This window comes from Tamandua tetradactyla, chromosome 4 (assembly GCF_023851605.1).
Source record: "Tamandua tetradactyla isolate mTamTet1 chromosome 4, mTamTet1.pri, whole genome shotgun sequence".
In the NCBI taxonomy this organism is placed as follows: Eukaryota; Metazoa; Chordata; class Mammalia; order Pilosa; family Myrmecophagidae; genus Tamandua; species Tamandua tetradactyla.
This window is the reverse complement of record NC_135330.1, coordinates 84,856,452-84,867,289: the sequence shown is the minus strand read 5'-3', so window position 1 is coordinate 84,867,289 and position 10,838 is coordinate 84,856,452. Positions and strand designations below refer to the sequence as shown.

The following is a 10,838-nucleotide window of genomic DNA, read 5'->3' as shown; positions in this document are numbered from 1 at the left end:
AGTCATGTCCACCTTTCCTTACATTTATGAACAGGGAATTTATCTAGAAACATTGACTTTTTGTTGGCTTACTAAATGACCAATTTAGAATGGTCACCTTTAGAATCTCATTTAGCTCACCCCACTTTCCTTGAAGAGAGTACTACTTTTAAACCGCCCGGAAGAGACAATGTTTTTCCTCACTTGCATGGATGTAAGTGGATTCTTTTAAGGTATTTCATTCTTGGACTGTTAAGCAAACAGCCTGGAATTAATGGCTGTTTTGAAGAGGAAGCTTCAAATCAGCTAGAAAAGAAATAAGATCATAAAAGCAAATAGCTCTTTAAATAGGATTTCACCAGAAATCTAGGACAATCTTCTACAAATAGTTTTAGAACTATTAAGTACATTGTTGTGTTTTTTTTAAACCCATTCATGGAACAAAATAGAATTTATTTTAATTGAGGAGCAGAGTAAGGCCCAACAAGGCCATGAAGTTACACACAGAATGTGGAGCACAAGCAGAATAAAGCAGACATTACCTGGTTAGTGCAAATTGGTAGCACACAAGCCCTGCCGCATTTGTATGATTTGGAGTAAGGCCACCTAAACATCTTCATCCATGTGACCCTGTGCAGTACTAAGAAGGTGTGTCTGATAAATTGTGATTACTTCTTGGTGCTGTCAGCATCAGCCAGCTGCTGCTGCAGGCATTTCACCTGGTGCTACAGTTTCAACCAGTTGACTGGATCTCTTGATGAGATGCCCACTTGTGTGGGTGAGTTGTGAAAGGCTATTGAGTACTTGTTTTAATCTTTCTGCATTGTGAAATAGTTCAGTTATTTTATTATTATCTTTTGCTTTGATCTGTTTAGCAGATTCCCGTATTCTCTGTAATTCTGTTTGTCCTTAAGGATTTATCACATCATTCTTTCTGGTCCTTGGTTTCTTGCTCAATGCTGAAATGTAGTAATTCCTTCCCATCTTTTGTAGACAGTTCCTTCTTTTTGGCATGTAAAGCTTCCTAACATATTTCATCCTACTTTGTATTCATATTGGACAATTTTTCATTTCAGTTGGAAATCTGTCTCCAAATCACTTTGTGTTGCTTTATATTTAGATAAATCAACTACCTCTCTAGTCTTTAATTTTTTAAGTGCTTGTTTAGAATTCTGAATGTCAGACTGAAGTTTGCAGAGTTCCTCAGTTTTGTTTTTTGGCTTTCCTCTTTTCTCTCAAGCTAGCTTTAATGATTCCAGCTTCTTTCTCAAATGCTTCCTTAATCTGTAAATGCTCCACCAAGGTCACAGTTGAGTTCTTTTGATTTTCCAATATCTGATGCTGTTTGGTCACTGCTTCTCTTTCTTTTAACACTATTGCTTATTCTTCAGTTCTTCCTTTAGATTCTGAATTGTACCATTTAGAGGTTTTCACAAAACCTCATCCTGTTCCACTGGAACATGCTGTTTTTGCAAGAGTTTGTGCTACAAGCATCTCAGAAGTCTGTCACTTTCTTCTATTAGCTTCTTTCTCATTCTTTATGTCTGTGTATTTCTGTAATAAGTCCTTAATTCTTTGTTTAGCTCTTCTGTTTTTCTGCTTAACGCTCTTTTCATTTCATGGAAATTCTCAATGAGGATATTTTTATCCTTTAAATCTTTCTGAAGAGAGGAAGCCTCCTTTAATTTTTTATTCTCTTGCCTGTACTTCTTGGCCTCCTCTTTCCTGACACTATACTGTTGTGTTTGCTCTGCTAACTGTTCTCTTAGTTCTTTCTCTGTTGTTTTAAATTGTCTCTCACACTCTTCATAATTGATAATTGGAGCATATTTTAGCTTAATGCATTCTTGTATTGTGTCAGGTTCCGTCTTCTGGGCTTCATCTTGGCCTTTTTTGTAGTTAGCCGATATTTCAGCACAATTATCCTGTACCTTTTCCTTGTTCGTATTTAAAATACTCATCTCCTCATGCTCTTTAAGGCTGATGTACTCAGCTTTTATTTGGTTTTGAGTGTTTTCCAGGTTTCTAATATATCATTCTCACCTTTTATTCTTATAAATTCTTAATTTACATCTTCAAATTTCTTCACATCTAATAATTCTGTTTTATCTTATGTGCTACTCAGTGTGGTTTTAATCTCTTCATGGGTTTTAACTGGCACATACTGATTACTTTAAAGTTTTTTTCAAGTTAGTGTTTTCAGACATGAGTGTATATTTTTTGTTCCTGGGCTTCATCACATTTTTTTATTACGCTTAGCTGTTTTTTCAGTTCAACAGTATTGGATTTCAAAGTCACTGTCTCTTTTTCATGTTTCTCAGGAGACATGAACACAGATTCCAGGTGGCCAACAATCTTACTTAAACTGCCATTTTCCATCAGCATTTTCTCCACATCCAACTTCTCTAAAAGAAGTCATCAGCAATAACATTATGTGACTTTTTCATTTCTTCACTTGCTTTAAGGGAATGTAATAACTTTTCAATTGTTAAATTATGTACTTGCTGATTGAGGAACTTTGTTATGTAGATAACCTTTTCAATTTCCTTTTGTAGCACAGATTTTTCTTTTTGATGTTAAAAATCAAAACACAAGTTCTCCTGACTTTTGCTCTAATCTGCTCTTGAGCTGTTTGTGTTCCTCTGATTTGACTTGCTGAGCAAGTTTCGCCTTTAGATTCTCACATTCTCTCTTTAATTGTCTAATTTCACTAAGTGATTTTTCATATTCTCTTTCCATCTCTACTAATTTGTTTTATTTTCTCATTCACTTCACTCAATAATAAGCTCTTCATGTTTTCAAACTTCTCTGTTAGAATAGAAAGAGCCAACTTAGCTACCAATTCTTTTAACTGGCCTTCCATCTCTGCGATCCTTCTGCCTTTCTTCTCTCTCCATTTCACATATACTAAATTATTTCTGCAATCGCTTATTTTTTTTTATTAGCTTGCCTTCTTTCCCTTAAACTCTTCTATTAACATTTCATTTTTTGTTTGTTTGTTTTCCCAGTAACAGCAGGACTTTTTTTTTAATGAATTTTTTTTATTTATTAATTTAAAAAATTAACAAACAAACAAAAATATTAACATATCATCCCATTCTACATATACAATCAGCAATTCTCAATATCATCACATAATTGCATATTCATCGTTTCTTAGAACATTTGCATCAATTTAGAAAAAGAAATAAAACGATAACAGAAAAAAAAAAAGATTATACCTACCATACCCCTTACCCCTCGTTTTCATTTACCACTAGCATTTCAAACTAAATTTATTTTAACATTTGTTCCCCCTATTATTTATTTTTATTCTGTATGTTCTACTCGTCTGTTGATATGGTAGGTAAAAGGAGCATCAGACAAAAGGTTTTCACAATCACAGAGTCACATTGTGAAAGCTATATCATTGTTCAGTCATCATCAAGAAACATGGCTACTGGAACACAGCTCTACATTTTCAGGCAGTTCCCTCCAGGCTCTCCACTACATCTTGAAAAACAAGGTGTTATCTACTTAATGCTTAAGAATAACCTCTCAACTGTTTGAAATCTCTCAGCCATTGACATTTTGTCTCATTTCACTCTTCCCCCTTTTGGTCGAGAAGGTTCTCTCAGTCCCTTGATGTTAACTCTCAGCTCATTCTAGGGTTTTTCTCAACCCCTTGATGCTGAGTCTCAGCTCATTCCAGGATCTCTGTTCCACGTTGTCAGGAAGGTCCACACCCCTGGGAGTCATATCCCACACAGAGAGGGGGAGGGTGGTGAGACTGCTCGTCGTGTTGGCTGGAGAGAGAGGCCACTCTGAGCAACAAAAGAGGCTCTCTTATGGGGTGACTCTTAGGCCTAGATTTTAAGTAGACTTGACCTATCCTTTGTGGGGTTAAGTTTCATGTGAACAAACCCCAAGACTGGGGGCTCAGCCTATAGCTTTGGTTGTCCACACTGCTTGTGAGAATATCAAGAATTCAACTTGGGGAAGTTGAATTTCTCCCCGTTCTCACCTTTCCCCGAACGGGGCTTTAATAGCAGGACTTTTATTAGTGTCCTGGAAGTTCAGTATAAATTACAGAAGTTATGGGTGGGCTTGGAATATCCATTGCAGTGCTCACAGATGTTGCTTTCAAGGTGTTTAAATTTCAAGAACAATCTCAGAAAAAAAATCTATCTGTACAGCAACAGACTGCCCTTCTGGCCACTATCCTAGTGGGAACTGAGCATGAGGAGGGCATACCAGAGAAAGGAGGAAGGAGAAACCTAATAAAGATCACCATGCATACTTCAGGGAAGAAGAACACTTGAAGGAAAACTGTCTCAAACTGACACATAAGAAAGAGAAAAGAACATAATGAAATGGCATTAATGGCCCATGAATCTGCACTAGATGACTCTGATAACGGTTTCCTGATGGCAGGATTTGTTAATGTGCTGTGTTACATTGTTGGTATTCTTGTGTTGAATCACCCTTGCATTTCTAGTATAAACTCTACTTGGTCATGTTGTGTAATTAATTTAATATGTCATTGGATTTGATTTGCTAATATCTTGTTGTGAATTTTTGTGTCTATCTTTATCAGGGAAATTGGCCTGAAATTTTCCTTTCTTTACCTGGTTTGGGTATTTGAGTGAATGATGTTAGCGTCATAAAATGAGTTAGAAAGTGTTCTTTTCCCTCAATTTTTTTGAAAATTATAACGTTTCATTTTGTTTGATTTGGTTTCTTAGTTTTCCCACTTCTACTGAAACCCCTTCATATTTTGCTTTCTTGTTCAATTGATCCCCCAGTTCCTCTGTTAATTTGCTGTTCCCTGTAGCTGCTTCACTTGTTAGGTGCTCTGTAAGAACAAGATAATATGTCTGCATTTGTTTAGCTTTACCTTCTGACCCATAGATTCTCTTCTGCACATCTTTTAATGCATCTTCAAATTGCTTCATCTGTTTTTCTGAATCTTCCTTGACTCTTTCACATTCTAATGATAAAGCTTTGTACTCTGCCACTTTGTGAGCCAGTTCATTTTGGAGCTTGAATCTGCCTTGTTTTGCAGAATCACAGAAAGTTATCATTGCTTCTAGCTCTTTGTTTAAAATTTCATTTTCAGAATATGAGGTTGGACTAGGTAAAGACAGCTCCAATGGTCTTAACATAGATCTGCTCTGCATATGGGTGGCATACCTATGGAAATACACTGTGAGTCTGTCGTGTACATTTACCTTGTTTAAAAAGCATATCTTCTTTTTAGTTATTGAAATGACTTCACAGTTCTAAATGATCACTCACAATATTTAAATCTATTTTTCAGAGCCTTAATAGTTTCTAAGCTTTCTTCATGTTGCTTTTCTTTAGCCGCCAAAAGCAACTTCAGCTTTTCTTTTTCATTTTCTAGATCATCAGCAACCATTACTTCCTCATTTAGCTATAATTGTAAGCCATTAACTTTATCCAACAGTGTTCTTTGCTCTTGTTGAATTTTTCTCAACCTCTCTTTCAAATCTTTATTTTCCATCTCCAGATTCTGAACGTTTTCATGCTCCCCCTGATTTGACTTCATATTTACTTCATCTTGCATGTTTGACAGATTTCACTGTTGCAAAGATGGTCCTCTCTTCCAAAAGTCTTTCCCTTTTTTGATATTTTCCAATGCAATCTTCAGTAAGCTTAGAGTGTCCAGATTGTCACCAATTCTTGTACAGTAAGAACTATCATGGCCAAGGTCATCCAGCAAGTTCACATCAGTACCATTTTTTTTTTTTTTTTTGGCGTGGGCAGGCACCAGGAATTGAACCCAGGTCTCTGGCATGGCAGGCGAGAACTCTGCCTGATGAGCCACCGTGGCCCGCCCAGCACCATTTCTAATTAAGACTTCTACGGCATCTTTGCAGCCATACTCACAATCTTCCTTAAGAGCAGCTCTGTTTTGTTTGCCTCTGAAACTAATATCTACTCCTCTGTTTGTCAGCAGTTGACATATTGTTGGCCTACACGTTTGAGTAGCCAGAACAAGTGAGGGTCCGCCCATCTACGTCTTTAGCATTCACAGAGGCTCCGTGGTCACAAAGCAGCTGGATGCTAGAACAGTCTGCCATAGCTGCATCATGAAGTGTGATTCTTCTTTGTAGGTCTCCATGTTCAGTGGGACAGTTGTACTGTAGAAGTTTTTGTTTTTTTTCACATGGGCAGGTACCAGGAATTGAACCTGGCTCTCTGGCATGGCAGGTGAGAACCAACTCTGCCACTGAACCACCGTTGCCCACCATGTACTGTAGAAGTTTTTGAAGGCACAATGCATGTCCATATTTCACAGCTAGTGAAGAGCATTTCTCCCTGCAGTATCATTGGTGGTAATAGCAACTCCATGTATAAGGATAGCACTCAAAAATTCCCTTTTGAGGCTGCAACATGGGATGCAGATCTGCCTTCCATATTTAGTTTGACCCTTTTTAGTGAGGATGGAGGACATGTTTTCTACATTTCCCCTTTTGGCTACTTTCATCAGTCGGTCGTCATATTTATTGCAATTTGCTGCAAGTGCACTGACGATGGCAGGGGTGCTCATTGACATGGGACCGGGTGCATCCCACCTTCTCAGACGGGACTTGCTCTTCATGGCCAGCTGTGGCAGTCCCGCTCTGGGGGCCCTAAGTATATTTTGTAATTAGAATGTTGGAGTGATTTTCTTGATGTCAATTGGCAAGTAAAATTATACAGCATAGCACGGGGTGTGATTTGCTTTGTAGCATTATAATTTATGGTTTAATGGGGTTTAACTAGTTGGCAGTTACTCTTAGAAACTTTCATTTATTTTGTCTCCTTTTAAAAAGAGTTTAATTCAGATTTTCAAAAATCTCACATAATGCATGTTTTGATAATTCATTCTATAGATTTCTGTTAAATACTGTGTCACTGTTACAGGTGCTAGGAATACAGATGGTGAAATCTTATTTATAGTTCTTTTAGAGTGTCACAGGTAAAAATTGTACACGATCCTATTTATTACATATTTTTCATTTTTATTTTTATGAAATACATTTGTTTTATTTTTTGTCCAAAGGATTTTCCACCAATTTTAGCCTCAGTTCACTAATTAAAATTATGTAAATTCATGTATGACAAGAATTTCCTTTAAGGTCCTTGTGAAGACTTCTAATGAAGTTTTGCATGTTGGGAAAGATTGAGGGTGCATAACTGGTGTTTTCACAATGCCTTTTTGATCTACTTTCATTTACAAGTTATTTTAATCTAATTTCCTATAGGACTGGAAAGTAATTAGAATTAGTAATTTTTTTTTACAAGTTAAATGTGAGTTTATTAGCCCCAATAACTGTTATATCACATACCACTTGAAAGTACAATACATGGAAAAATAGAAAGTATTATTTCTCAAAATTAAGATAGGTTGAATCTTTTTTTTAAAAAAGTATTTTGTTTGACACAGCTTCGCACATACAGTCATACATAGTGTACAATCAGTGGCTCATAATATCATCACGTAGTTGTGTATTCATCCCAGTGATCATTTTCAAGAACTTTTGCATCTTACCAGGAAAAGAAACAAAAAAGGAAAAAACTCATAATCCCATACCCCTTATGCCTACCTCTCATTGACCACTCTATCCAACTTATTTTACCCCTTACCCCCCTATTATTTATTTTTTATCCATATTTTTTTTACTCATCTATCGCTACCCTGGACAAAAGGAGCATTAGATACAAGGTTTTTACATATGTGATTACGTAGTCACATTGTAAAATCTAACTCCACTTATTTGAATGGCCTTTGTAGAGTCATTCTGCCACAATTCCTCACTTGAAAAAGACAGGCTTTAGAACTTCAATAAAGTTAATTAAATAAAGTTAATTTAACTTTATAGTTAGCCAGCCTTTACAGCTCTGATAGAAAGTTGTCATAGCATGGAGACTTTGATCACATTTACAGTCACAAAACCTTCAAAGAATGAAAAGTATATGAAATTGAAGGAATCTGATAATGTTAGAAATTGTTGAAGAAAAACAAGTGCTTAGTTTTTTTGTTGTTGCTGTTTTAAATTTCTGGAATGCCAGTTTTTATTTAATTGGCAAACCTGAGGTAAATAAGCACATTAAGTTTTATTATTCAATAAAAAGCATTTCTACCAAACTATTGGTAACTAAAATACTAAACAGAATTGGAAAGCATTTTATTAAAAGGAAAATATTTAGATAAAATAGATATTTATACAAAATCTTTAATACTTATAGTAACAATATATGCATTTCAAAGAAAGCCCAAAATTAACTTGTAAAGCCTTAAAAGATTTTAGTGGAAATTGAAATATACAAAAATTTATAAGCAGTCTTCAAAAGATGGCCATTCTTTTCATGAGTGTACTAATGCTATGAAATCTTAAGGTGACTCAGGAAGTTAGGGGTTTGAGGATTCTTTTTAAGAACATATCCTTTCTACACACTGCTTCCCTCCTTCCTGTTCTCGTTTGAAAATCCACATCTGTTGAAAGGTGAGAAGCTAGAATGAAGCCACCATTCCTTGAACTAAACCTTTGATTCACCATTGTATTATTTGCAATCAGTTTCAACCGCATGCTGGGGATGGTTTTTTATTTTTTGAGAGAGCTCTCTGTTCAGTCTATCACTAGAGCTCTGTATTAGTGTGTTTCCTCCTACCACTACCAGTCTGCCCTAGAGACAAACCTGAGGTTAATTAATATAGGCAGTGACTTTTATTAGCCAATAAAATGGTCTTTTATCGATATCATACATTCCAACACTTGTGACAACATGACTGACTCCTGTTAAACCCTTTACATTGGAAGGGTCAGTCCTTCAGTAATCTAACTGTTCTGCACCAAAATTATAGTTACAGCAGTTGTCCCCAACAAGTGCAGCTACTTGTTGACCATAAGTTGAGTCTGACACTTAAAGTACTGAGGCTTAAAAATCCTGGATAACAGTTACACAAATAATCGTGCTATGAGCTTATGCATGTGATACACAAGTTTTCTCCAGTTTGTGGGAGAGGCTTCATCAACAGCTTCTTTTGATGCAATCATTTATGAAGGGATTGATTCTGTGTTCATTTCTTGGAAGAGTTATCTGCATTGTGTAGTAATGAAGTCTCCAGTAAGGGGATTTCACAATGCCTTGTTGAAGGACAGCCATCATGGACTGGAATTACTGTGATATGAGTGGCTCAGCTGTCCAAAATCAGCCTGGTAGAGTGACCATTAGGAAATGCTGTCAGAACTGCAGTTTTGAAAAGGAAGAATGCAGGGATGTTGGAGTGTTCAGACATTAACTCTTGTCGTTTCTCTCTTTGCTCTAGTATCCCATAGTGCTTCTGACATGAGAGCGGGATGCAGGCTGGCTTCTGATTTGATTTGCATTTTGTAGATATGGTCCAGAAGAGCCTGGAAGCTGTCCCAATGGCTTCAACCATCCCATTTTTTAGTGGTGAAATAGCCTCCATATTCTCTCCTGGAATACGCAGGATGTTAATGTCTAGTGGGTGAGGTGGCCTGGTTTGCCTCTGTCACCATCTATTTCCATCACTGCGCTCTATCATCTCTTTCTACCCCCATACCAATAGTTGTGGGTAGTCCTCACCAGCATAACCCGCTCCTGCACTGTAGGATCTGATGTCAAAAACAAGGGCTCCACGCACGCTGACAGCCGAGTTATGGAGACACTCAAAGAGATGTGTCCCCAGGGTGGATTGCTCAAGCTGGGGCTCAGTGGGCTGGACCCCTCAACTGAGCTGCCCACCCATCCTCGAGGCCAGTGTATATCCCAAAACCCACATTTCTGAATGCTGAGGTAGGAACGGGGCACAGGGGGTGGTGACGGGCATTCCCTGGGGTTGGTGGGCTCTGGAGGTGGGCAGAACAGCACAGGTGCTTAGCTTTTGGGAGGTGTTAGCCATGGCCTGATTTACACACTGAATTTGAATGCTGTGTAGACATTTTTATTTTCTCTATCAGACGAAAATATTTTTTGCAGTCTGCTAAAATGGGTTTGCTCAGTGGGACTGAACTAGTTACGCTAGAAAAAGCGAATTGAAAAGAGCCTCATGACCAGCAGGTGCCACTGTTGTGCCTCCGTAGTGTCACATGGAGCCTAATTTCCTGTTCTGAGCACAGGGGCTGGAAAACCATGTAGGGTGCCACAGTGACTCTGCAGGCTTATTTGAGGAAAATTGGTTTGACTGTAAAGACACTGAAATGTCTCTGTTACCTTGGAGGATCTCCTTTTTCCTGCTTTTCTATACCTATTACCTAGATAAATCCTTTGTGACCCAAGAACACAAATTATCAAAATGTGATGAACGATCACCCATATCTGAATTACATATGGGGTATATTAAAAAAAAAATGCTAACTCCTGGGCCTGAGCCAAAACTATTGTCTTTTGTCTCTGGGTTGGGGCACAAAAATACACATTTTTAAATCAAATACCTGGGTGATTATTATGCATATACAGTTTGACACCTCTTTTAACTCCTTATCAGATAGGTTCTATCATAGAAAATATACCTAGGGGACATAAGGAAGAATCGATTAGCTGGATCTGACCTTACACAACTGTGGGAGCTGGTTAAAATCATTTACATGAGGTTGTATTTGGTGCTGGAGCCTGAAATCCACAGTGGTTGGGAAAGGAAAATGGATGCTAAGTGGGGAAACACAAAGGTAAATGAACATGCAGCTGACCTGGCAGTTGTGAGGACACACTGAAACATGGGTTAGTCTCTTACCGTCTCCAAACTTCCTACTTTGATGATGGCGTATCCAGTAGAAGAAGCTGGCCTCCTTTGTCCTGGGGCTAAGTGTGCTCCTGCCCCAGGAGCTGTGAAGGAGTTAAAGAAGGAT

The 10,838-nt window shown here is 37.6% G+C and overlaps 3 pseudogenes; all 3 read right to left on the bottom strand.

Moving 5' to 3' along the window:
- Positions 1 to 525: 525 nt before the first annotated feature.
- Positions 526 to 4,623, bottom strand: LOC143679307 (uveal autoantigen with coiled-coil domains and ankyrin repeats pseudogene; annotated as a pseudogene).
- Positions 4,624 to 4,667: 44 nt separating this feature from the next.
- LOC143679299 (uveal autoantigen with coiled-coil domains and ankyrin repeats pseudogene) lies at positions 4,668 to 5,713 on the bottom strand (annotated as a pseudogene).
- A 2,685-nt stretch (positions 5,714 to 8,398) lies between these two features.
- LOC143679295 (actin-like protein 6A pseudogene) lies at positions 8,399 to 9,622 on the bottom strand (annotated as a pseudogene).
- Positions 9,623 to 10,838: the final 1,216 nt, after the last annotated feature.